Consider the following 24,858-nt stretch of genomic DNA (forward strand, 5'->3'; position numbering starts at 1 on the left):
GCGAGAGCCAAGAGGAGGGTAAAGTGTGCGCCCTATTCTTCTTTGTCCTCCTCCTTGCATTTCAACTAAGAGGAAAAAGAGGAAGAGATTTAAGAATCCAAGATGGAGAGCCGTAGCTGCAGGGACAGAGCTCTCTGTGACACCACCTCTTTTTCGAGAGAGATGGACAGCACCCATGTGGTACCCTGAATGGTCCCTTGGGCTGAGTATGGGACCAGGCCCAGAACCAGAACCTATAGTCTGGTCCCCGTGCCACATGGATCCAGAGTTCCGCCCCAAGACCGTAGCTGTGATACTGGGCGCCGGCCCCTGAATCCATGATGTGACCTAGGGTCTTCACCCTGTGCCTCCCGACCCTCCTCTGAAGCTCCTGCTTGAACTGTTACCTCTGGGGAACCGTCGAGTAGTAGCATAGACCAATTAACCCCTGGATAACCTCGGTCCTTGAGAGACGGTGTCGCTTCCCCTAGCAAAGTATCCCCAGCTCTTCCCCCGAGGGAATCCTTATCTTTCTCTCTCTCCTATTTTGCAGGTTTGGATGTTCCTGGGCTTGCCCAGCCCTACCTCTAAGGAGGCACTACTGCAACTGCTCCCTAAGGGCGTTGAGCTGCAGCATTCGTCGGCATCGGACGTTGACCCTTTGACCCTGGTCAAGGTCGTGGTGTCGGAGGACTTGTCTGCTGCCCGGCCAGCAAACTCTATTCCTGCTTCGTTTTCTGCTTCTTCCGCCACTGCCGAGGATTGCGCTCCCCCCTTGCTGACCATTCTTCAGGGGTGGAGCAAAGTCGAAGGCATGTCTCCTGGGAGTGTTCCCCTCTCTCGTTTCCGAGATATGCCACTCGTAGAGACTCCTCCTGCCCTGAGGGCTATCGTCAATATGCTCGTCCGCCGCTTCGCCTCAGACATGTTTCTTTAGTGAAGAGACACCTCTTCGGCTCTTCAGCTTCATCACAGCAGCTCTCGTCTTCAGAGGAGCCTTCTTATCCTGTCTCTACTGGTTCCCAATCTTCACCTGTTTCTACAGACTCGCCTGCTCATCAATGAACCTCAGTTTGTAACTCCACGTTGAGGAATCCGTCTCAATCCTCTTCTGGGGATGTTCACCCTTCCAAAGGGCACATCCCTTTGCCAGATCATCGTTCTGCTGTTTGCCTATCTACTGCTCGCTGATCTCCAGCTCGTCAGTTGCCTGCTCACTGATCGTCTCCTGTTGGCTCTTCTCCATCTCGACGATCCCAGGATCGCCGACATGCTGATCTTTTGACCGTAATTTGCTGTTGTGTCGTCATACGACTTTCCCAGCATCACCAACGTGTTGGTCGCCTGCTCATCAACCCCACTGTTCGCCGAAGCAGCATTTACCTCACTGCTCACCAACGGCTCGTCAATTGCCAGCTCGCCGATTATTGATTCACCATCCACCCTCTTGCCGGGTGTCGACATTGATCCAGAACCAACTCGTCAACTATCACTAACGCGTCAACACTCTCTGTTGCACCGTCGCTCAGCATTAATGCACCAGTGTCTGGCAACGCATTAGCGCTCACCAACGCTCTTGCCATCGCACCAGCGTTCGCCAACGCGTCTGCAACCGTCGGTCACCCAACGACCCTACCATGGTTTGCCAACTAAGGTGAGTACGGTAGTCACCATCAGTCACGCACTGATCGCCAGCTACTGTCGACCTTCCAACAGTAGGAACATAAAGGTAAGAACCTTTCCAAGTCATCTCCACCGAGAATTTTGGTTCTCTCACCGAGGAAAGGCAAGATTCCTTCCCACCGTTCACTGTTGCCTCATACCCCTCCCCGCAAACGCATAACAGTTTGACCACTGGGGAAGGAGAAAAAGGGCAAGCAGCAATTATTCAAGATCCCAAAGCTGCCTGCCCCTAGGAAGGAATTGACATCCCATCAATTGATACTTTTGAAGTCTTCCTCTTCGGAGATGAAGACTTCTTGGAGAGAGCCTTTGGCTTCGTTCCCTTTAGGGGAACTCTCGGACAATGCCTCCATCAGCAAACAACCATTGTTCGGAGCCTTTGTCAGGGTGGTGACTCAGGCCTTCGGGTCAGGTATGCTATCCTCGCACGCTGCGGAGGATAGCATACCGGAGTTTCCCTGGAAGAGTCTGCCTTATCTTCAGACTCGAAGCAAAGAGCCACGGTTTCGTTTCCCCTGAAGAGGAAGAGAGGGGTTCCAGATGTCATTGCATCATCAAAGTTCAACCTAACTCAAGTCAGGGCTTCTAGGGTAGAGACTAACCCTGCCACTTCCTCTTCTCCCCGATCTCTTGCTTCCTCGTCACCTCAGCCAAGAGGCACCTGTAGGGAAGAGTCTTTATCACCCCGGTCGTCCCCAACGGGAGAAGCTTTATGAAACGGCAGTGTCACAGCCTTGGAACCTGTAGAGGTTACCAGCCTTGTCTCTACGAGTATCCGTCAGAAGGACATGCCATCAAGACCTTCGGTATTGGAGACCTATTTCCCTCCTAGGAGGGAGCCAAAAGACTACAAAACGCTACCGAAATCCTCGTCTAGGATTCCGAGACCCGCAGAGGTGGTCAGACCATCAGTCAGCCATCTTGATATCGACCACGACCCACCCCAAGATGAGATCTGGGTGGTGGATAATGAAGATCATGGTGCCAATCCCACATCAGAAGGTTACCAGAGGGAGTCGGACCATGCCTTTTGGCAGGTTGTGGGTACTGTGAGGGCCCTCAATGGGTTGTCAGACCCAGAGATGGCTCCTCAAGAGGGCAAAGACACGCTCTTCGATAGTGTCCTAGGCACTCAGAAGCCCCTGAAGTCCAGTGCAGCTTTGCCCTGGCTTCTGGGCCTGAAGAGTGCCTGGCATAAGGTTGCCTCTCATCTCTCTGAGTTCTCTGCATCGTCCTCCCACCTCCGGGTGTCTGGCAGAGGAGATACTATGAAATTCTTGACGAGCCCCGCGCGACTCTTCCTCTCCACCATTTGCTAGAGGAGTTGACGAAGGGGGTCTCGCTATCATCTCTGGCTCGTCTAGTTCCCAACTGCTGCCTCAGGATACAATTCCTCCAATGGCGACTGAAGTCCGACTGGAATCAGGCCTTTGATTCCCCGGACATTCTGATCCCCATGGGACCAGAGGAACAGATGGACCTCGAGTGGTGGGTGGCAGACAAGAGTTTGCTGATGGGTGTTGATCTTCTTGTCCTTCTCCTGGACTTGCTGTTTTCTGACACATAAAGAGAGGGGGGGGGGCCACGTGATGCACCACACAGCCTCAGGCCTTTGGTCAGAGTTTGAAAAGTACCTCATAAACCTCTAAGAGGTGAAGGCTGTCTACCTGGCCCTTCAAAAGTTCCATCAGTTCCTGGCGGGTCACATAGTGGTAATGATGAGCGGCAACACCACAGTAGTGGGTTACATCACAAAGCAAGGAGGTACTTTTTTGCAGCCCCTATCCCATCCGGAATTAGAGATATTGAGAGGGGCAGAAGTCCATTCGGTCTCGCTATCAGCTCGCTTCATTCCCAGCAAAAGGAAGGTGCTCGCCAACAATCTGAGTAGGGTGACTCAGATAGTGGGTTCTGAGTGGTCTTTTGGATCATCTAGTAGCCAACAGAGTCCTGACTTTGTGGGGTTTTCTGACTGTGTATCTGTTCGTAACGTCCCTGAACTTCTGGCGCCCCCTGTAATGCTTCCCAGTCCCAGACCGCAATGCTTTCTGGCAAGATGCATTCCAGCAACGGTGGGACAACTTCGACGTTTACAGTTTTACTCCCATAGCCAGAACATCGGTCAATCTTTCAATGACATTCATAACTCCGCTATGGCATCACGAAGAATGGTTCTCAGACCTCCTGCTACTCCTGTCGGAGCTCTTGAGAGAACTTCCTCCACGACACGATCTACTCGGACAAACACATGTCAACATCTACTACAAAGTCGTAGCTTCACTATGTCTTCACACCTAGAGATTATCCAGCATCTCCTCACTTAGAGTGGTTTTTTCCAACAAGTTGCGGGAAAAGATGTCTGGACATCTACGAAGATCGTCAGCCTCAAATCAATTCAAATTCAAAACATTTATCGTCAGCCTCAGTCTATCAGGCGAAGTGGAACGTCTTCTGCTGTTGGTGTCATGGAAGGGGTGTCTCTCCACTCAATGCCACTTCCATCAATAGCGGAGTTCTTCGTGTATTTGCGGGAGGAAATGCACCTCAGATTCGGCTGTAAAAGTCTATCTCTCGACTTGAGTCTTGCCTTTAAACTGAAAGGAGTGGACATTTCCTCATTGCTAGAACTTTCCCTTCTCATTCAGAGTTACGAACTTACCTTTCCTCAGTCGGAAGTGAGACCTTCCTCCTTGGAACGTGGGTCGGGTTCTTAGGTCTCTGATGAGGTGTCCCTACCAATCATTCCTCAAGGTAACAGATCACCACCTCATAAGGAAGACGGTGTTCCTACTTGCTTTGGCATCGGCCAAAAAAGTCAGCAAACTTTATGGTCTCATTTATGACATCGCTCATTCAAAGGGATGGGGAGAGGTAAGCTTCAGCTTCATCCCCGAGTTTGTTGCTAAGACTTAAAATCCGTGGGTACCGGATCCTAGATTCGATTCCTTCCAGATAATGAGTCTCTGCTCTGTAACTGATAATCCAGATCATCTGTTGCTATGCCCAGTAAGGAGTTTGAGGCTCTACCTCAAAAGAACAGTAGAAGCTCGTCTCCAAGTGCCTTCACTTTTTGCTAGCATTCGGAGAAGTAAGAGGAGGATCACATAGAACCCCATTTCTGCTTGGATTTGCGGGGTCATTGGCATGCACTAAATCCAGATCCTCCTCCAACACTGCGACCCAGAGAGCACAATGTTTGGGCATAGCTGTGTCCCTGGCCTTCAAACCAAACTATTCTGTGGCACAGGTTCTGCTTGCGGGCGTGTAGAAGCATCAAATGATCTTCACCGCCCATTACCTGCAAAATGTGACCCTCAGGAGACTCGATACATACTCTATCGGTCCTGTGGTGGCTGGACAACAGCTGGTTTTGTACCTCAAGCTTTTTAATGGACAAGTAGCGGAAGGTTGATGGCACTGGTTACCCGGTTTTAGTCTGAGTGAATGAAAAGGAATGACTGGCTCTTTTCTTTTCTTCATCCTCCCTTCTCTTGGGGAAATCAGCATCCTGGGTCCTCTTCATAACTGACCTCAACCAATGCAGGTAAACCATTGCTCCTTTGGGCAACCTAGTATTGTGTCAATACTGTTACGTCCATATACCCTGGCACGGGGGTATTGGGAATGTCTCGGTGAACTCTGTTAATTCCTATGGACTATTATTATTAATTATTATTCATTTTACAGTAGTGTATTGATTATTATTATTAATAATAATCATTATTGTTATTATTATTATTACTATTATTATTATTATTATTATTATTATTATTATTATTATTATTGTACCTTGACAGTCACATTGCTCGTTTGTTCCGTAACCGAAATACAAACCACGCTATTTACATAGGGTATTACTTTCGGCGTAGCTGAAATGACAAGCCATTAGATTTTAACGAGGGTTAAACTACCCCCACGCTAGTTAGCACGGTGGTAGGGGAGGGGTAGCTAGCTACCCTCGCCCCCCCCCACACACTGGTGAGCTGCCTCACTTCACTTTTAGCTCGGACGATGAGCAGACGTCTCTGTCCCGTCCTCGCATGGCAGCCATTAATGTCTTTACCTAATTACTTTTCTTATACTTAATATATATGTAAACATTCTTATGTTTATGTATATATTTGAGTATAAAATTACTGTACAGTAAGTTTCCTCTTCAGTGTTTGTGCGGTGGGTGTGTGTAGGAAGTCCACTCAATTGTACGACAACTTCTCCGTGTGGTCCAAGGCCCCCATGGTGACATTTCATGGGTCGCAATCTCTCCCTTGGTCCTTCGATCTTCCCTTCGGCAGGGGCCGTGGGGAATCGTCATCGCTGGACTTTATTATTTATCTTTTTCTCTGCTGTTCCTCCTTCCCTACGGTGAACTTGGTCTATCAGCGTAGAGAACATGGGAGTTTAATTTGACTACGGTCTCTCTCTCTCTCTCTTGAGGTCGTTCACCCTTTTATTACTACTACGTATTACGGTAGCTTCCTTCCTGTTGCGGGTTGAGTTGCTACTCCGTTTTTTTGTCTCAATTATTTTTAATAAAATGTAATTGTATTTGTTAACTTTTCAGCTTCTGTGTAGAACGCTTCCCTTCAGGGTTCATTCGTTCTTACTATTAGTGAACATTCTTAGATGAATTACATAATTATAATTGTTATAATTCTGTTTTTGTTACAGTTCTCCGCCTTCTCCCCTTCCCTGAATGTCAGTGGGGGAAGAGGGCACATTCCTGGTGCGTAATTCTTATGTTCTTTCCCCTCGGGGTTCCTCTTCGGAGTTCCCCCGGGGGAATAAATGTTAACTAATTTTTTTATTTTAACAGTTAACAATCTAGTTTTTTCGTTTGCCTAATGTGCCAACGAAGCAGAGCTGTCCTGTTTGGGCCTGGGGAGTCTGCTGTTGCCGCCTCCTCTACGACTTCGTCATGGGCGTGTTCCCTTCTTCTAGAAGTTCTCCCGTGACAACTGTCAGCTCCTTAGTTCATTTAGAATGCTCAGGAGGTTCGCCTCCATGGGTGGGTAACTTCCCTACCGAGGGAGGTTCCCTTCCCAGGTATGAGTTTTTTCCCCTTCAGGGAGGGCAACTTCTCTTACCTTAATAATTCCTGGTTGGTTTTTTCCTGGTCCTCAGGCGGTTATTCTCTTGGTGCTGAGCGACTGCTTTTGTAACCATGCTCTAGGGGCTGAGCGGTTGCAAGGCCGGACCATGGAATTCGTGCGATTATGCTCTTGGTGCTGAGCGGTCGCACTTGCAGCTACGCTCAAGGGGCTGGGCAGCTGCAGGAGCTCCTCTTCGGAGTGTTTCTCTTTATGGTCAGCTTGCTGATCCAACGGCCCTAAAGGGCGCCTTCATCAGTTCTTCTGGTCTCTTCTACGAAGTGTTCTCTCTCTTTCGCGAGAAGGATGCTCATAGAGACTCCTCTTCGGAGGACTCCCCTGCTGTTGTTGCTGATGTTGCTGAAGGCTCAGTTCCCCCCTCCGAACATCCTTCGAGGGGGCACCTGAGTCCAACGGTCTCTCCTTCGAGTGTCTCTCCCCCTCGGGGGAGTTCACTAACAGAGACTCCTCTTCGGAGGACTGATGATGGTGCTACTGTTCGTGGTCGTCTTCATCTTCAGCCGCAGAGGATCCTCCTCGATGAGAACAGACCGTTACAGCTGCTTAGCTAGACCTTTCGGCAGATCGTTCGCGATCTCCGACACCTGCCAGACCTTCTTGTCTTCCATCTCCGTTCCTGGACGCAGATGCGCAGTGGGCACCACTCCACCTCGTTTTCCGACGGGCACCGGTCCCTTCGGGGCTAAGGGCTTATCTCACAATGTGAGTAAGTCCCTTAGTGCCAGGTTTTTTACCTGTGCAACCTCGTTCTCCTGCTCGCTCGCGTGCAGTATTTTGCAAATACTCTCCTGCTGTGGGTCAGTCTTTTGCTGAATCAACACTCCAGCGATCTCCTGTAGCCGAGTCTCGCCGTAGATCTCCTGATCGCCAACGCTTCTGGGACCTTCTGTGCGGCTATGTGCCTTGTGCACCAACGGTCTCCTGAACGCCCACGATCGCCTGCTCGCCGGCGCACATCTGATCGCCATTTTCTGATGTGCGCAATGCGTGCCAACGTTCGCCCTTGCGCCACGATCTTCGGATCCGAGCGCAGACAAGGAGTTTATTCCTTCGCCTCCTCGCCAACGATCTCTCTGGTTCTGCACCCTTGCTGATATCTTCTGGCCACGCAACTACGCACTTACGATCTCCCGGTTCCTGCCTCGTCGCGCGCAGTTCAAGAAGTTCCTACGCTAGCGCACAGGCGCTCACAGGTTCTTCTGGACTCGCAGTGCCCTTCTGAGTTTCGCGCCAAGTGTGCCCACGCGCGGTTCCAGTTCCAGCGCGCAAACGCACCAGCACGCTTCCACTTCACACCGCGCCGCCCAGGAGACTCCTAAGCTAGCGCTCGGGCGCTCACAGGCACCCCTGGGCTCTCCTTGCGCGCCAGCGATCTCCTATGCGCCCGCGCGATTCTTCGCCTGCGCGCAAGCGTTTTCAACGCACCAACGCTTATATCGTTGTAGGTTTCCTACGCGCCTACGCTTTAACTCCTGTACGCGATCGGTCGCTACGCGCCATTGCTCACCAACGCGCCTTCGCCTGCCTATGAGCCATCGCTCGCTTACGCGCCATCGGTCTCCCGGCCACCTACGCTCGCCCTTAAGACCACGCGCCCGCGCACATGTGCACCCATGTTCGCCCGCGCGCCAACCAACGGTTTTCCATCGCGCGAGCGCCAGTCCCTGCCACCTGCGCTCGCCCTTACGACCGCGCGCCCACGTGCCTGCGCGCCCAAGCACATGCGCACCCATGTTCGCCCACACGCGAACCAACGGTTTTCCATCGCGTCAGCGCGATTTTGTCCGCGATTCCCGTCGGGTTTCACAACACGGGCAGCCTGGTGAGTCTTCTGGAGCGCGTACTTCCAGATCGTTGGCGGCATGATCTCTCAACTGTAGAAGCAAAGCAGCGCACGTGCAGGAGCAGGAAGAAGCTTCAGAGAGGTCTGGGCAACATTCTTCTCCTTTTCAGGCAGGCCCCATCATATCTACTCCTGAGGATCGTCCGATCCCCTTCCCTCCAGCGGGAGTCGCTGACACTGCGTCTGTCAGCCGTCAGCAGAGGAGGTACTTCGAGATCATGGGGGAACCTGGTTTAGCCCTTCCTCTCCACCATTCCGTGGAAGGGGCTTACCAGGGAATTTTTCTCTTGAGAAATTCTCCGCCCGGCAGGTGACATTCTCGACTTGGGAGATCTTAAGCCAGGAGAAAGCCGCAAAGTGTGCCATGCAGGCCACTTCGTGGGTGGTCGTCTGGCTTGGTTCTCTGGGCATCCTGTTGCGATTCGAGAATTTTTCCAAGGAGAGCTCCAGGAAGGTCCTGGAAACTTTCCTCCTCTCGGGCACGAGCACCATCGTTTCCCGGCTCACCAAGTTTCGAATTTGTGGGCAAACTCGATGTTGAAGCATTGAGATGCAGTGACCGAGAGGTTCCTCTCGGAAGTCCCAACCATGGATGTCGGCAAGCTCAAACACACTTCCATCCTTGGAAAGACCTTGTTTTGAGCCCAAGGACGGGGAACGGACAGCTGAGAGGTGGAGAAAGTCGAATTAAGTTTCGCTCCTCCAAAGGCGCTTACATCCGGACCCTACAAACCTCCAGCGCCTCAACAACAACAGCCTCGTCAGCCTAGGACATGGGTGCCAGCCCCAGCAGCTAAGACAAGGTGTCTAAACAGCAGCCCCCTCTTGTCAGAGACAAGAAGGGCGGGAAGTCCTCCTGGGGAGGCTATAATCCTAGAGGGAGCGGCCGAGGCCGCAAACGCTAGGATTGGCAACCCTCCTGCATGGTCCCCAGTGGGGGGATGCCTAAGGTTGCGCGTTCAGATGGCAGCAACTCGGGGCCGATTCCTGCACAATCTCCGTGATCAGCCAAGGATATCGCGTCCTGTTCTTTACATCTCTACCTCCACTGACAGCGAATCCAGTGTTGCTGAGTTCCTATGCCATGGGATCGGCAAAGGGGCTAGCCCTTTGGGCAGAAGTCGAGACCATGCTCTAGAAGGATGCTCTCCAAAAGGTCATCGACGGCTCCCCCCCCCGGCTTCTTCAGTAGACTTTTTCTTGTAAGAAAGCGTCTGAAGGCTGGAGACCTGTCATCGACCTCTCAGCCCTGAACAAGTTTGTCGAACAAACTTCGTTCAGCGTGGGACAGCAGAGTCAATCAGGCTTGTAGTGAGACCACAAGACTTCATTTGCACACTGGATCTGAAGGACGGGTACTTCCAGATCCCAATCCATCTGTCTTCCTGGAAGTACTTGAAATTCAGCCTAGACAACAAGATATACCAGTTCAAGGTGCTGTTTCAATCTCGCCACAGCACCGCAGGTGTTCACCCTGATATCTTCATGGCCGCACAGGAGCGGCATCCGTCTCCTTCGCTTTCTGGATGACTGGCTAACCCAGCCAGTCTCGGAATCGACCCTTCTTCGACACCGAGACAAGCTTCTGGGACTTTGCCAAGATCTAGGAATCATGGTAATTCTCGAGAAGTCTTCTCTGCTTCCATCTCAACAACTGGGATATCTAGGCATGATATTAGACTCCAATCTCCAAGCCTTCCCATCAGATGTCAGGATAGCAAGGCTGAGGAGAGTCGCAGAACCTTTCTTCAGACGAGGAGAGCTTCCAACCCAATCTTGGTTACGTCTCCTAGGTCACCTTTCCTCCCTGACCCGTCTAGTTCCAAACGGCCGCCTCAGAATGAGATCCCTGCAACGGCGGCTCAAGTCCCTGGGGAATCAAGACAACGATTCCCCGGACATTCTGGTCCCTTTGGGACCTGCGGAACAAATGGACCTGCAGTGGTAGTTGACCTACGGAAACCTTTGCAAGGGAATGGATCTTCTCGTCCTTCCCCCGCATTTGATGCTTTTCTCGGACTCGTCAAAAGAAGGAGGGGGGGGGGGGGGGGGGCACGTTCTGAATCAGGCCTATGGTCAGAACCAGAAGGGTACCTCCACATCAATCTGCTAGGAATGAAGGCCGTATTCTGGCCCTTCAACACTTCCAACAGACCTTGGCGAGTCACTCCATGAAGGACAACTCCACAGTAGTGGCTTTTCTCAACAACCTTTTCATAACAGCTTTCTCATCTTGCAGTAGAGATACTGAGATGAACCGAAGTCCACTCAATACCCTATCGGCTCACTTCATTCCGGGCAAAGGAATGTGCTCTCCTACAGTCTGAGCAGGGCCTCACAGATAGAGAGTACCGAGTGGTCTTCGGCCCCCCCTGGTAGCCAACGAATCCTGACCTTGTGGACCTGTTTGCGACAGCCTTGAATTTCAGGCTGCCGCTGTACTACTCCCCAGTCCCAGACCCCAAGGCACTGTGGCAAGATGCCTTCCTACAACGGTGGGAAAATATCGATGTCTACGTCTTCCCACCGTTCTGTCTGTTGAGAAGGGGCTCAACAAGACCAGACTATCGGTCAACCTGTCGATGACTCTGATAGCTCCGCTGCGGCATCATGCAGAGTGGTTCCCGGAACTTCTGCATCTCCTGATGGAACTCCTGAGAGAGCTTCTCCCACGACACGAGCTACTCAAACAACCACACTGCAACATCTACCACAAGCCGTAGCATCACTTCGGCTTCACGCCTGGAGACCATCCAGCATCTCCTCACAGAGAGAGGCGTTCCGCAACAAGTTGCGGCGCGGATGTCTCGACACCTGCGAAAGTCATCCGCAGGGGTCTACTAGGCGAAGTGAAGAGTCTTTTGTGGTTGGTGTCGTGGGAGAGGTACCTCTCCCCTTGATGCCACTATTCCAGCAATAGCGGAGTTATTGTATATCGGCAGGAGGAAATGCGCCTTTCGCTCTCGGCGGTGGAAGCCTATCGCTCAGCCTTAAGCCTGGCCTTCAGGCTGAAAGGAATAGACTTTTCCTCCTCATTGGATCTTTCTTCGCTCATACGAAACTACGAACTTACCTGCCCCCAGTCGGTAGTGTAACCTCCTCCTTGGAACATGGTTCAGGCTCTTAGGGCTCTTAAGAGATCTCCTTGCGAACCATTATGCCAGGCTTCTGATCGTCACCTGTCTTGGATGACAGTGCTCCTGCTCGCTCTGGCCTCGGCCAAGTGTGTCAGCGAACTTCATGGTCTCTCGTACGACGTCGCCCATTCAAGAGGATAGGTGGAGGTAACGTTCAGGTTCGTCCCTGAGTTGGTTACTAGACTCAAAATCTTGGAGTCCTGGACCTTTGGTTTGACTCCTTCAGGATTTCGAGTCTTTGTTCTGTAACAGATGACCCAGACCTTCTCCTACTATGCCCAGTAAGGAGTCGGAGGGGTTATCTTAAAGAACAGCTGCAGTTCGTCCTCACGAGCGAGCCCTGTTTGGGAGCACAGGGAGGACGGAGAGGAGGGTCATCAAGAATGCCTTTTCAGCCTGGATTCAAAGGGTCATCCATCACGCCCTGAATCCAGACCCTCCTCCGTCACGTCGCCTTAGAGCACACGATGTTAGAGGCATTGCAACGTCCCTGGCCTTCAAGAGGAACTACTCTGTGACGCAGGTGCTACAAGCCGGAGTCTGGAAGCGTTAAACGACCTTCACAGCCCACTACCTGCAGGACGTGACCCACAGGAGCCTCGATACGTTTTCTATCGGCCCTGTGGTGGCTACACAACAGCTGGTCTAACCTCAGGCTCCTTAATGGACTGGTAGCAGAAGGTTGAGGGCATTGTTACCAGGTTTTAGACTGCATGAATGAAAGAAGTATGTCTGGCCCTTACTTCTTTCTTCATCCTCCCCTCGCTTGGGGAAAGCAGCATCCTGGGTTTTCTGCATAGCTGACCTCAAACCTCTGCAGGTAAACCATGCTTCCTTGTGTTCCTAGTATTAAGTTAATACTGTTGCGTCCCCCATACCCTGACGAGGTGGTATTGGGAACGTCCTAGCCTAGAATTCCAGCTAAAGGACTTCAGGTCGACTTCCTAGGACAAGTCACACTTCTCCCCTCCACACAAAGCTTATGTAGGCCGCACGTTTCTTGCGTAGCAAGAAACTTGTGAGGTGCAGGGACTCTTTTTCTCGAGTGCTGCTCACTCGGATTCTGAGTCCCCGGGTAAGCCAAAGCCAGTAAGGCTGGGGACTTTCCACCCTACCTAAGGGTAAGTCACCCTATGTAAAAAGCGTGGTTTGTATTTCGGTTACGAAACAAATGACAAATTCGGAGATAATTTGTATTTTTCCTAACCATACAAACCTTAGCTATTTACACATATTTGCCCACCAGCCCTGTCCCCCAAGACAAGTCCTACCTCTAAGTGAAGTGAGGCAGCTCACCAGTGTGGGGGGGGGGGGGGTACCCCCGTGCTAACTAGCGCGGGGGTAGTTTAACCTTCGTTGAAATCTAATGGCTCGTCATTTCAGCTACGCCGAAAGTAATACCCTATGTAAATAGCTAAGATTTGTATGGTTAGTAAAAAATACAAATTATCTCCGATTTTGTCATATTTCAATACAGTACTCAGCTTGTAAAGGACGCCGACCATGCTTAGCAAGGTTTAGTTAGGTGTTAGGGTTTTTTTATTTCTGTACTAACCTACACATAAGGACTCCCCTGCAAAGCCAAAAAGCCATGGCAGGGGTGAGTTAACCCCTATAAATAGCGTAGAATTGTATTCCAGGTACAGAAAAAGTGACAAATTTGGAAGTAATTTGTATTTTTCCTTACGATACAGATCTGTAGCTATTTATACAGATTTGCCCGCCATCCAAGCAAAGTGAAGCACAGTCACAGGTATGTGAGTGAGAGGAGTACCCCCCGCTAACTAGCGGGATGGGTTGTTAACCCTTGCTAAATTCTAATGGCTTATCCTCTAAGCTTTGCCGAAAGTAATACCCCTATAAATAGCTACAGGTTTGTATTGTTGGGAAAAATGCAATTTACTTCCAAATGTCTCATTTTGCTCAAGCTCTTTGCTTGCACCAGTCTTTGAAAGACTGCCATTTTCATTTATACTGCTACTGTAACGAGTTTATGCCTTGTGAAGGAGAAAATTGAGACTGGCAATTGTAACTTGATGAGCATGCAAGTGTGAGTTACATGAGGGACTTTCAGGAATCAACTGTTCAAGGTGAGGCAACTCCTGCCTTCTAAGACTTTGAGCAATACATTTTTCAATGTGAAGCCCCAATAAGACTACAAAGAACTCCTCACCATAGTTTGTTGGCAATGCCCATTGATTTTGCTCTACTGTTGCATAAAGAGGTTGTTCTATTGTGATGACTTCTTAGGGTTAAGGGCATTAACAGGTATTTTATCTACATCCATTGAATGCCAAATCATGTTTTTTGAAGGGGCAGATTCATAGAAAAGTGGTAGCAAAGAAGTGACTACACGGTTTTGTCTTCACTATTAAGTTGACTAAGATATGTTTTGAAATAAAAAGATCACAATCAATAATTGCAGATCAATAATACCAGTCTAGTTCATGTACTGTACATGTTATACACAAGTTTTAACATGCTTAGTGAACTATAATGATTATTAATGCTTCAAGGAACTAAAATATGCACAATCCAACACATGAATGTGGGCTGCAGCATCCTTTTCTTCGAGTGGATGCCCATGCATCCATGGGACAAATCTGAAATGCCTCAATAGCTAAATATAGTCCTCATATCATCTAACATGGTGCAAATTCTCATGCTTTTATGATAAAAGGCACAATTTGTCTAAAGATTCCCTCTATCTGCTAAACTATTTTCCTTTCAGATGACCATTGTTGTTCCTGCTTAGATGGAATTTGTCAATCCCAAATTAAGTACTGAACAGTATTTTACAGCTATAAGGTCTTGAATATAATGTTCTCTTTCAGCTCTTGTACTACCAAAAACAGTCATTCAAGATGTTATTGTATCCACTAGTTAGTTCATATAATTTAACATTTAATGTTTTGAATATGCCTGTTAAGGAATGTCTATTTAGCTACAGTATATAGATCCCTGCAGGAATTGCAGAAAACTGCTGATTTGAGTTTTTGGTTCTCTGATATTGTTGAGAGCCATTGGCATGGATGAAAGTTCAGCTGTGAATGAAGACTTTTATATTGCTTTCTTTATCTGAAAAACGGCAGCTCCTACTCCTGGTATACTTTTTGAACCATCTGTACCTAATAAAAATCAGTGTCCTTTCCTTGGATTTTGGATATGCTCAAAAGAACGTTAATGAATTATTTCATTACTAGGGATATTATATTTTAGTAAATATGATAAAGTGCAAATTTTTATGTTTGATAATCCTTAAAGATTGGAAATTAACATTTGGGCAATATGATGGCGAAGTATTGAGAATTAATTGGGCATATTGTCCTTGAGCCTAGACAACATGATTACTGTGTATCATATTGTCCTTGAGCCTAGACAACATGATTACTGTGTATGTATGTTGATATGCTCATAGTTGTACCAAAACTGTTCTTTACACCCTGACTTGAAGACGACTCTTCCAGAACCTAGTATCCTTGATGCAATTTGCCAGATTATTTTACTTTTATGACTGAGACTGCTGAAGTACCTTCACTTTCTCCCTGTGGTATATTAGAGAATGGTCACCTTTCTCACTGCCTCTTTACGATTTTCAAGATGCCATTCTTACAGTAAAGAAATGAACAGTGACAGGCAGACAATAGAGAGACTGGGAATGTCAACAAGAAAAGTTCTTTACTTGGCAGCAGATGTAACAGTTCCGTTCCAAGATTGGAAAAAGTTACCGAAACCATCTTCAGTTTCTGATGGAAGTTGCTTGTAACTACTGAGGGAAATGCACGGTATAACTCTAGGTCGGATCAGTGTCTGTCTTGATTTTTACAAAGTCCTGGTAGCTTTGCATCTCGTCGCAATAACTCGTCCATGTTTAATATGTTGTTCATGTGTAAAGTACTTTTCAATATTCTACCTCCTTTTTTTGTAAGATGTGCTCATGAGTAGGCATACAGGTCTCCTATCATATCCTTGTCTTCTTACTCCTCCATTGATGTCTCTTCTTATTGCAGGAAATGAAAACTATTGTAGGGGCAGTCCACACGACCAGGCAGTGCTAGCTGGGCCAGCGAACATTATCAGAACGTGATGGAGAGGCAATAAACACCGATGACATCTTAAGTGAGAACACCCCTTGCTGCTGATAAATTGTCTGTAGTTCGGGCAAGTAACAATGCTGGTAGGTACACAATTTGAGTAGTAACATTTCTTTCTCATAAAATTGTAACATGTGGCTATTAGTTTTTTTGGTCATGTCCATCATATATTGTAAATGTTCTATAGGGTTATAAATGGTTAGACTTCTCTAAATATTGCAAAATGTGTTCGTCCATTCTCATGTACTTTATCTAGTCTGATTAATAGCTATCTTGCTGTTCATGTTAAATAGTTACATGGCCTTCCCTTGTAGTTCTTCTAAGTAACCACTCCTTATACCATCTTTTGTATGCACTTCTTTTTCTAGTAAAGCCTAGCTATTATAATGCTGCAGAGAACCTTTTTTTGATTTCATTATCTTGCTGATGAGACTGAATTCAACCAGCTCTGACACCATAGTTCGATTGAGTCTAACACGTGTAGACAATTTTTCAACTTTATCCAGTGAGAGAAGGTATAGAGACCAGGGTGCTAGGCACTGGTGCCAGATTCATGACTGGATTTTGCACTATGATGTCATCGCCGCTTATTCATGCCACCCATTTTTGTTTTGTATTAATGTATGTCCGTAAGCATTGCCTGATCGTGTGGATACACTTAAAAGTCCCTTATCCAGTTATTTGTTTGGCCAAGGCATTTCCAGACAGGCAGCCAGCATTTTCTAGTCTCGACTAAAAGGGCTCTTTCTTTTAACAATGCTAAGAGGTCATGTGTTATTAGTGGAACAGTGAGAAACTCCAGACACCCTCATCATTAAAGGATGAATCCTCCCATTCTGTAGTCATGACTAGGTTTGCTAGATTTTGAAGTAGGAGTAGTTAGTATAACTGAAGGAAGCTTTAGTCGTAAAATTGAGACCTGATGATGAAGACAAATTGTCATTCTAGGTTTTTCATCTACCCCTGGCAAACTCATGGAGAGGAGATATATTTGTATTTCCTAAACCATCATCTTTGAAGTTTTATGAAATCCAGTGATGTTGAGGTCAGGCATGACATTAGGTAATTGCCAAGGATACATACATACATATACCAAGGCACTTCCCCCAATTTTTGGGGGTAGCCAACATCAACAAATGAAACAAAACAAAAAGGGGACCTCTACTCTCTATGTTCCTCCCAGCCTGACAAGGGACTCAACCGAGTTCAGCTGGTACTGCTAGGGTGCCACAGCCCAACCTCCCCCATTATCCACAACAGATGAAGCTTCATAATGCTGAATCCCCTACTGCTGCTACCTCCGCGGTCATCTAAGGCACCGGAGGAAGCAGCAGGGCCTACCGGAACTGCGTCACAATCGCTCGCCATTCATTCCTATTTCTAGCACGCTCTCTTGCCTCTCTCACATCTATCCTCCTATCACCCAGAGCTTTCTTCACTCCATCCATCCACCCAAACCTTGGCCTTCCTCTTGTACTTCTCCCATCAACTCTTGCATTCATCACCTTCTTTAGCAGACAGCCATTTTCCATTCTCTCAACATGGCCAAACCACCTCAACACATTCATATCTACTCTAGCTGCTAACTCATTTCTTACACCCATTCTCACCCTCACCACTTCGTTCCTAAGCCTATCTACTCGAGATACACCAGCCATACTCCTTAGACACTTCATCTCAAACACATTCAATTTCTGTCTCTCCATCACTTTCATTCCCCACAACTCTGATCCATACATCACAGTTGGTACAATCACTTTCTCATATAGAACTCTCTTTACATTCATGCCCAACCCTCTATTTTTTACTACTCCCTTAATTGCCCCCAATACTTTGCAACCTTCATTCACTCTCTGACATACATCTGCTTCCACTCCACCATTTGCTGCAACAACAGACCCCAAGTACTTAAACTGATCCACCTCCTCAAGTAACTCTCCATTCAACATGACATTCAACCTTGCACCACCTTCCCTTCTCGTACATCTCACAACCTTACTCTTACCAACATTAACTCTTAACTTCCTTCTCTCACACACCCTTCCAAATTCTGTCACTAGTCAGTCAAGCTTCTCTTCTGTGTCTGCAACCAGTACAGGATCATCCACAAACAACAACTGATTTACCTCCCATTCATGGTCATTCTCGTCTACCAGTTTTAATCCTCGTCCAAGCACTCAGGCATTCACCTCTCTCACCACTCCATCAACATACAAGTCAAACAACCACGGCGACATCACTCATCCCTGTCTCAGCTCCACTCTCACCGGCAACCAATCACTCACTTCATTTCCTATTCTAACACAATGCTTTACTACCTTTGTAGAAACTTTTCACTGCTTGCAACAACCTTCCACCAACTCCATATAACCTCATCACATTCCACATTGCTTCCTTATTAACTCTATCATACGCTTTCTCCAGATCCATAAATGCAACATACACCTCTTTACCTTTTGCTAAATATTTCTCGCATAGTCCAACTTATTTCATCTCGGTACATGTACCTGACACTTGCTGAATTATGGTCGCCGCAAAGATTCCGGGCGAAATAATCACAACTCCCTGATGACGGCATAGCCAATTATGTTGTCTCACATGTTAGCAGCGGTCACAATACATCCCATACAAATTTCAAGCTATTCCAACTTATAATCACTTAAAGGTGAAGTTTTGTGACCGCTGTAAACGCAGGAGACTACATTATTGGTTATGACATCATCGGGGCCGGGTCTTGTTTTGCCCGAAATCTCTGCGGCGACTATAGATTCTACTTTTGAGAACCGGACATTCAGGTTGTATTAACAATTGGTAAGTGATGATAGCTCTCTACTTTCAAGGGTCTAAAGGCATTGGCCTATCGAGAGTGGCAACGGTTCAAAGCATGGGTCTTTGCTTGTTTGACCTTTATTCCTTTAGATCAGGATGATTTAGCTCTTGATGATTTTAATGTCTGGATAGTATTAGGCTGCTATATGGTACTGTAGGAAATTTTAAGAGCCTAATCTTCCATTAATCACTTTCTGGTGAACCTTTTATCCAGGAACACTAGCAAATATTTAGATGAATATTTTAAAACTAAAAAGGGGGAAAATTCTCTTACATACCTTCTCTCTTGCATGGGTTTGTGGTGTGGAGTACCTTATCACAGCCAAGATGCAGGCATTGATGAAAATGAACCCATCCAACATAAATCTGTTAACCATCAGGAGAATGGGTTCTAATCAATATACGTATTCATAAAGGATTTGAGATGGAATGCAAGGTATGGGACAACACGGAAATGATGGTTGTAATATGTGGGGTTTTCAATTATTGTCATTGATACATTTATTTATATGCATACAGTATATATACTGTACTGTATTTAATTATTCTTCCCCATTGTTATCCTTACATTAAGGGGTTGGTTGCCTGATGCGCCCTCTCCAATGCCTTCTATCAAAGACATCCTCTTCCACCAAACTTCTTCTCTCCATGTCATCCTTCACATTATCTCGCCATCTAAATCCCTGCCCCCTCTCTTGATCTTCTCCCCTTAACAGGTTCTTCCAAAGCTCCCCTCACTCCCCACCATCCATCCTTGAAAAGTACTGTACCCTTACCATCTGTTGTGACTCGTATCACCTCTGTAATATTTACTACGCTTGCCATTCTTCTTATTTCATCACTTTACTGTATTTAATTACACTATTACTAATACAGTACTACTCAGTATGTTACTATGATCATGACTTCATTTTTATTATAAGCATATTATCACTGTTCTTATAACTTGCATTTAGAGTTTTACAATCTTGAGCAAAACTTTGAGAAATACTGTATGATTGCAACTCTAGCTCCAACATATAATGTATGCATGTATCTATATCTGTGGATTTCTTTACACCAGAATTATGATATAAAGGTTACTGTTTTAAATTTTATTTTGTTCTGTCACTAAATACAAGCCTGTCGCTCTTTATTGGGGAATATGCTTTTAGCGAAGCTAGAAGACTAGCTACAAGACTTTTAGTGAGGTATAACTACCCCATCGCTAGTTAGCAGGGGAGTAGGGGTTGATACTGGCTATCCTACTTACTTTTTCATCCCCAATTTTCTAGGGGATTAAATTAGCTCATGCCTCAGGGTTGAGTCTTCCCTAATAAAGAGGGAAAGGGTTTGCATTTAGTAATGGAACAAATAACATATTTTACAATAATTGGTATTTTTTCTAATGATACAAACCTTGAGCTCTTTATACAAGTTTGGCCTGCCATCACCTGTCCCTCTGCAATCAAAAGTAACGAGACAACACGTGTGTGTGTGTGTGTTTGTGCGTGTGTGAGCGGCATAGCCGGTACTACCCCCTAGCCCCATCGTTAACTAGCGGTGGGGTAGTTATATCTCATTAAAGAAGTCTTATAGACTTCCAGTATATTCCTTAATAAAGAGCGTAAGGTTTATATTGTTAGGAGAAATACAAATTACTTTACATTTGTCCTTTTCTTTCTTTCAGACGCTGTACATGTATCCATGGGACATATCAATATCCTAAATGATTTAGGATAGTAACAGTGAATTTGACAATTCGACGAGTTCAAAAACATTTAATAACCTATTGATAAATAAAAAGGAAATGCTGAATACAACAGGCAAGTTTTATGATATTTGATTAAAAATACACTCCTGGTCACTGCAATATATGTAACACTTTTTAATAATTTTGTAACATTGTTATTTGAATGCATTTTTAGTCTTTGATAATTAGGGTAAATCTATAAGAAAAACCTAGTACAAAAAGTTTAATTTAGTGTCCATGATTAAGTATAGAATTATCAAGTTTAATGAATAAGAAATTTGTAAAGAAGGGCTCCATAATTTTAATAAGGTCAACTCTATGCTAGCTGGCATCGTGGTTCCAAATGTTGAATTTTTTTAGAAATTATTTATGTACAGTAGTTGAATGTATTGGGTTATTCTACCTACTCTTAACATCAGCTATAGCTGTAGTGCTTAGTTGACAGACAATAGTTAGAGAATTCTGACATAAAGTATTAGTTAAGACAGAGGTTTTTCATGCATTCTTGAATCTTGAGATATAGTAAGCATTTGTGTGTAGGGAAGTATTGAATCTTGTATGGTTTTATTTGTTACTTTCTGTTGCTAACAGTATGGTACTTAGGTACAGCAGTAGTTTGTCGCTTAGAGGCTGTCCTAATATTTGACAAAACAGTTCCTGTATACAATTATAGGTCTTGAACTCAGTCCTGCATTTACAAAGCTGTAAGGAGTAATATTTCCATTAGTTTGTTACATACTGTATAGTGCCCCATTGCTTCAAACTTGGTACAAAGGTAGAACATGTTAAGAAAGATCATTTAGCTGTTTCTATCAGTATGTCTGCGAGTCTTTTCATAGTAGTAGCTATTATGTGGTTGAAGGGTTTAAGGTCCTTTTCAGTGTTAAGATATACCAACATACTTGAAGAAGAATGGTGTGGAGATGTCATACTGCTTGATAAGTTAGGTTGGTTGTCATGCTAACATATTGCAGCTCTTGCCTCCTGTTTGAAGGAATTTGAAGTCAAACTATGTCATGTACTATAAATTTGAAATAAGGGAGGTAGTTTTTCTTGTCTGTCAGTCTTCTTTCGTGATATTGTTGCCAACATCTGATTAATTGAAGAAAAATTATTTTTTGTAGATGTAAATACATGAAAAGATTAATTTATCCATCCATTGTGTTGTCACTTTACCTTTTCAATTAATAGCTTCCCTTATCCCAATACTGAGTATGTAACCCATCCTAATACTTTAATTGGATGGTAGCAACCATCTAATCCCATTCAGTGGATTGTAGATAACTAAATTTTCTTTACTTATGTCCCTTCGGCTTCCAAGATCTTCAACCTCTAAGGTCTTTTGCAAATGTCTATTCGAACTCGGGTTCTTTATAAATATCCCTTGAACATCTATCTCGACTCAATTTTCAGCTGTTGACTAACTCTGTTTCAGCTTCCATTTTTCCATCCTAGCTTCCATCTTCTCAAATTTAACAAAGTTTGTGCAACTGTGGGGTATCCTCCTAGCATATGTTATATGAAATTTCATACATTGGCTGTTCTTTGGATTTTACCTACACTATTTTGAAGGATTTGTGGTCAATTTTGTTGCAATGGTAGACCATCACACAGATTATAGAGTTGTTTGTCATTCTGTCCATATCAATAATGCATACTTTGTCATTGTACATCATCCATGTGAAAAGAATATGTTTTTATTAGGATCATCATTTTATAGATTTTAATACTTTATCAGCATTAGTAAGTGTGGTTGTAGATAAATTTTGAATTTGTTGTTTATATATTGCAAGAGAAATATTCTTGTCTGCTTATTGAAACAGATATTAGTAGAATGGAGGTATGAGTTTTGAAAAATTCTCTAGGTTAAGGAGTATGACTTTGCTTCGTTTTAATTTTATTTTTTCGGTTATGTTAAACTCGTACTCCTTTTTGTTTCTAAACTGATTTGCTTCATTTAAAAAGCATGAAGAGGATTTTATACTCGTAAACTTTCCTTGCATTTTAATTTGTTTTATAAAAACATGTATTAATTTATCAGTGCATGTTAGTTACTTTTAAAAGTAATGTAATATGAAGTTTTTTTTAGTAAAAAAAAAACTACATTAGATTGTAGGTTATGATGAACTTCCCTAATTTTTTTCTAACCCCTTTACCCCCAGGCTATTTGGAAATTTCCAACCCTTAACCCCCAGGGGGTTATTTTTTTTGCAGTATATTTTTTTAAATTGCTCTAATAGCCTTAATTTTTGTCATAGAGAGGTCAGGTTGGTCTCATTCTCTTGGAAAATGCCTGAATTCTCTCAAAAATATGAAAAAAAAAAATTTTATAGCATTTTTTTTGCAAGGACGTACCGGTACGTCCATGGGGGTAAAAGGGCTAATATCCATTATTTGTCTTTAAGTGGCAATTTTCCTTCATATGAGAAGTGTTCTTCAATTAAAGGTTGCTAAAGTTCAGTTGTGTAAAGGGAACGAGAATAATGGTAGCCTGTCCTGTTACCCTTGTACTTGTTAAGTTAGTTAAATTTCATTTCTGAATCCTCTGGAATACAGTAGCTAGTTTTCCTTGTAAGATAGTTTTTGCTCTATACAGGGACATTTTTAGAATGAAAAGCTATCAAAGATGAAGTTTATCCTACAATACACCATGTTGTGAAAGTTTAATTTCTCCTGAAATAAACTGTCATTCGTACAAATATGTTGAAGTACTCAAGGGAATTTATAGCTATACATTTTATATTGCTAGAATTGGATTATTATTTCACCTTCCCAAGTTGAGACTAAACTTTTTCCAAATTTGTTTATAATACAATATCCATTTTTGTATAATTGAAGGATATTTAATATTTAGTGTCATTTTCTATTTATTGAAAAAACAGCCTTCTTACAAAACCAGTTAACATTAAAGTAAATGCATGTAATGCTAATTATATCCACATTATTCTTTCCTGCCTGCTCCCTTTATATTACTCCAATACAGCTCCTGTAAGAAAGAAATTTATTAATGGTAGTAAAGCCATGAATGAAACAACTTAGACTAGATAAATTGACTAAAGTATGGCATCTAGCACTGGAGACATTAGTAACTAAGATGAAATTGAAAATTATGAAAAAAAATGTTTACAAGTGAACTTTCTTCAGGCAACAAGTGCTAGATATAATTCCCAACTTGAAATTTTATATTCTGTTGATAGATCATCAGTCAATCTAATTCGGTGCACAATAATATAAGCAAGACAAAAGTATTTTTTGTAACCTTGCAGGGTTATTAATTACCAGCTCTGTAAAAGAGTTAAAAACTTGACTTAAAAGACAGGTACATCTCCTCCTTAAATGTTACACTCAAAGTTGAGCTTTCTTTACCTTTCTTACCTTATTACTCTAGTTGCGTTCTTAAAATCATCCATTTTAACCTCTACGAACTTCAATATTTCAAATCTTTAAGTAGCATGAAAATGATGATCAAGGTATTTTATTCTTTGAAAAACACTGCAGTAGAATACTAGTTTTCAGTTCAATTAACCCATAAATAGCTAGTCTAACCTTCATAATTACTCTTTTCCAGAGAGAAGATTCGAGGCAAACCACCGAGACCTTGATGCAGCATTTACCAACTAGAAAGTAAAGCAGCATCTACCAACCAGGTACCAGGACAGCTCCCATTAAAGTCCCTGCTAGACATGATGGGATAGTTGCCAACCAATGTTGGCAAGGCATGCACCCTAACAACCAGGTGATGGCAAGATGAGGCAGTAGCAGCTACCAAATAATTGCTGGCAAAATGGCGTATGACATTGCAGATCACGTGTGGTGCAGCAAACTGATCAGACAGCAGTGAGGAATAGTGGGACAACCAGGATAGAGCAACTCCCAATCAAGTGCCTACGGGATGTGACAGGAAAGCTGTCAACCAGAAGCTACCGAGGCACGGCAGTTTGCAGCAGAAGCTACCAACCAGGTGCAGGAGTGGTGAAACATGGCGTGGCTGCTACTAATCACGCAATGAGACAAGGTGTTCCAGGGTGGATGATACCAACCCTGATGCTGGCATGATGTGCCAGGGCAGCTGCCAAATCAGGTACCGGGAAGATGTGGTAGGGCAGCTGTCAAAACAGGTGCTGGTGAGCTGTCGCAGGCCAGCTACCAAAACAGGGTCCGGCAAGATGTGGCAGGGCAGCTACCAAAACAGATGCTGGGGAACATGTGGCAGAACAGCTACCAAAACAGGAGCTGGCGAGATGTGGCAGGGCAGCTACCAAAACAGGAGCTGGCGAGATGTGGCAGGGCAGCTACCAAAACAGGAGCTGGCGAGATGTGGCAGGGCAGCTACCAAAACAGGAGCTGGCGAGATGTGGCAGGGCAGCTACCAAAACAGGAGCTGGCGAGATGTGGCAGGGCAGCTACCAAAACAGGAGCTGGCGAGATGTGGCAGGGCAGCTACCAAAACAGG

General features: G+C 45.0%; 1 long non-coding RNA gene across 1 annotated transcript in view; it reads left to right on the forward strand.

Moving 5' to 3' along the window:
- Window positions 1–21,556, forward strand: part of LOC137622040 (uncharacterized) — a 68,189-nt gene extending 46,633 nt beyond the window's left edge. The window contains exons 2-3 of the long non-coding RNA XR_011040335.1: window positions 15,761–15,927; window positions 20,343–21,556. This is a non-coding gene — a long non-coding RNA (uncharacterized lncRNA). The remainder of the gene's footprint in view (window positions 1–15,760; window positions 15,928–20,342) is intronic.
- Window positions 21,557–24,858: the final 3,302 nt, after the last annotated feature.

Source organism: Palaemon carinicauda, chromosome 28 (assembly GCF_036898095.1).
Source record: "Palaemon carinicauda isolate YSFRI2023 chromosome 28, ASM3689809v2, whole genome shotgun sequence".
Lineage (NCBI taxonomy): Eukaryota > Metazoa > Arthropoda > Malacostraca > Decapoda > Palaemonidae > Palaemon > Palaemon carinicauda.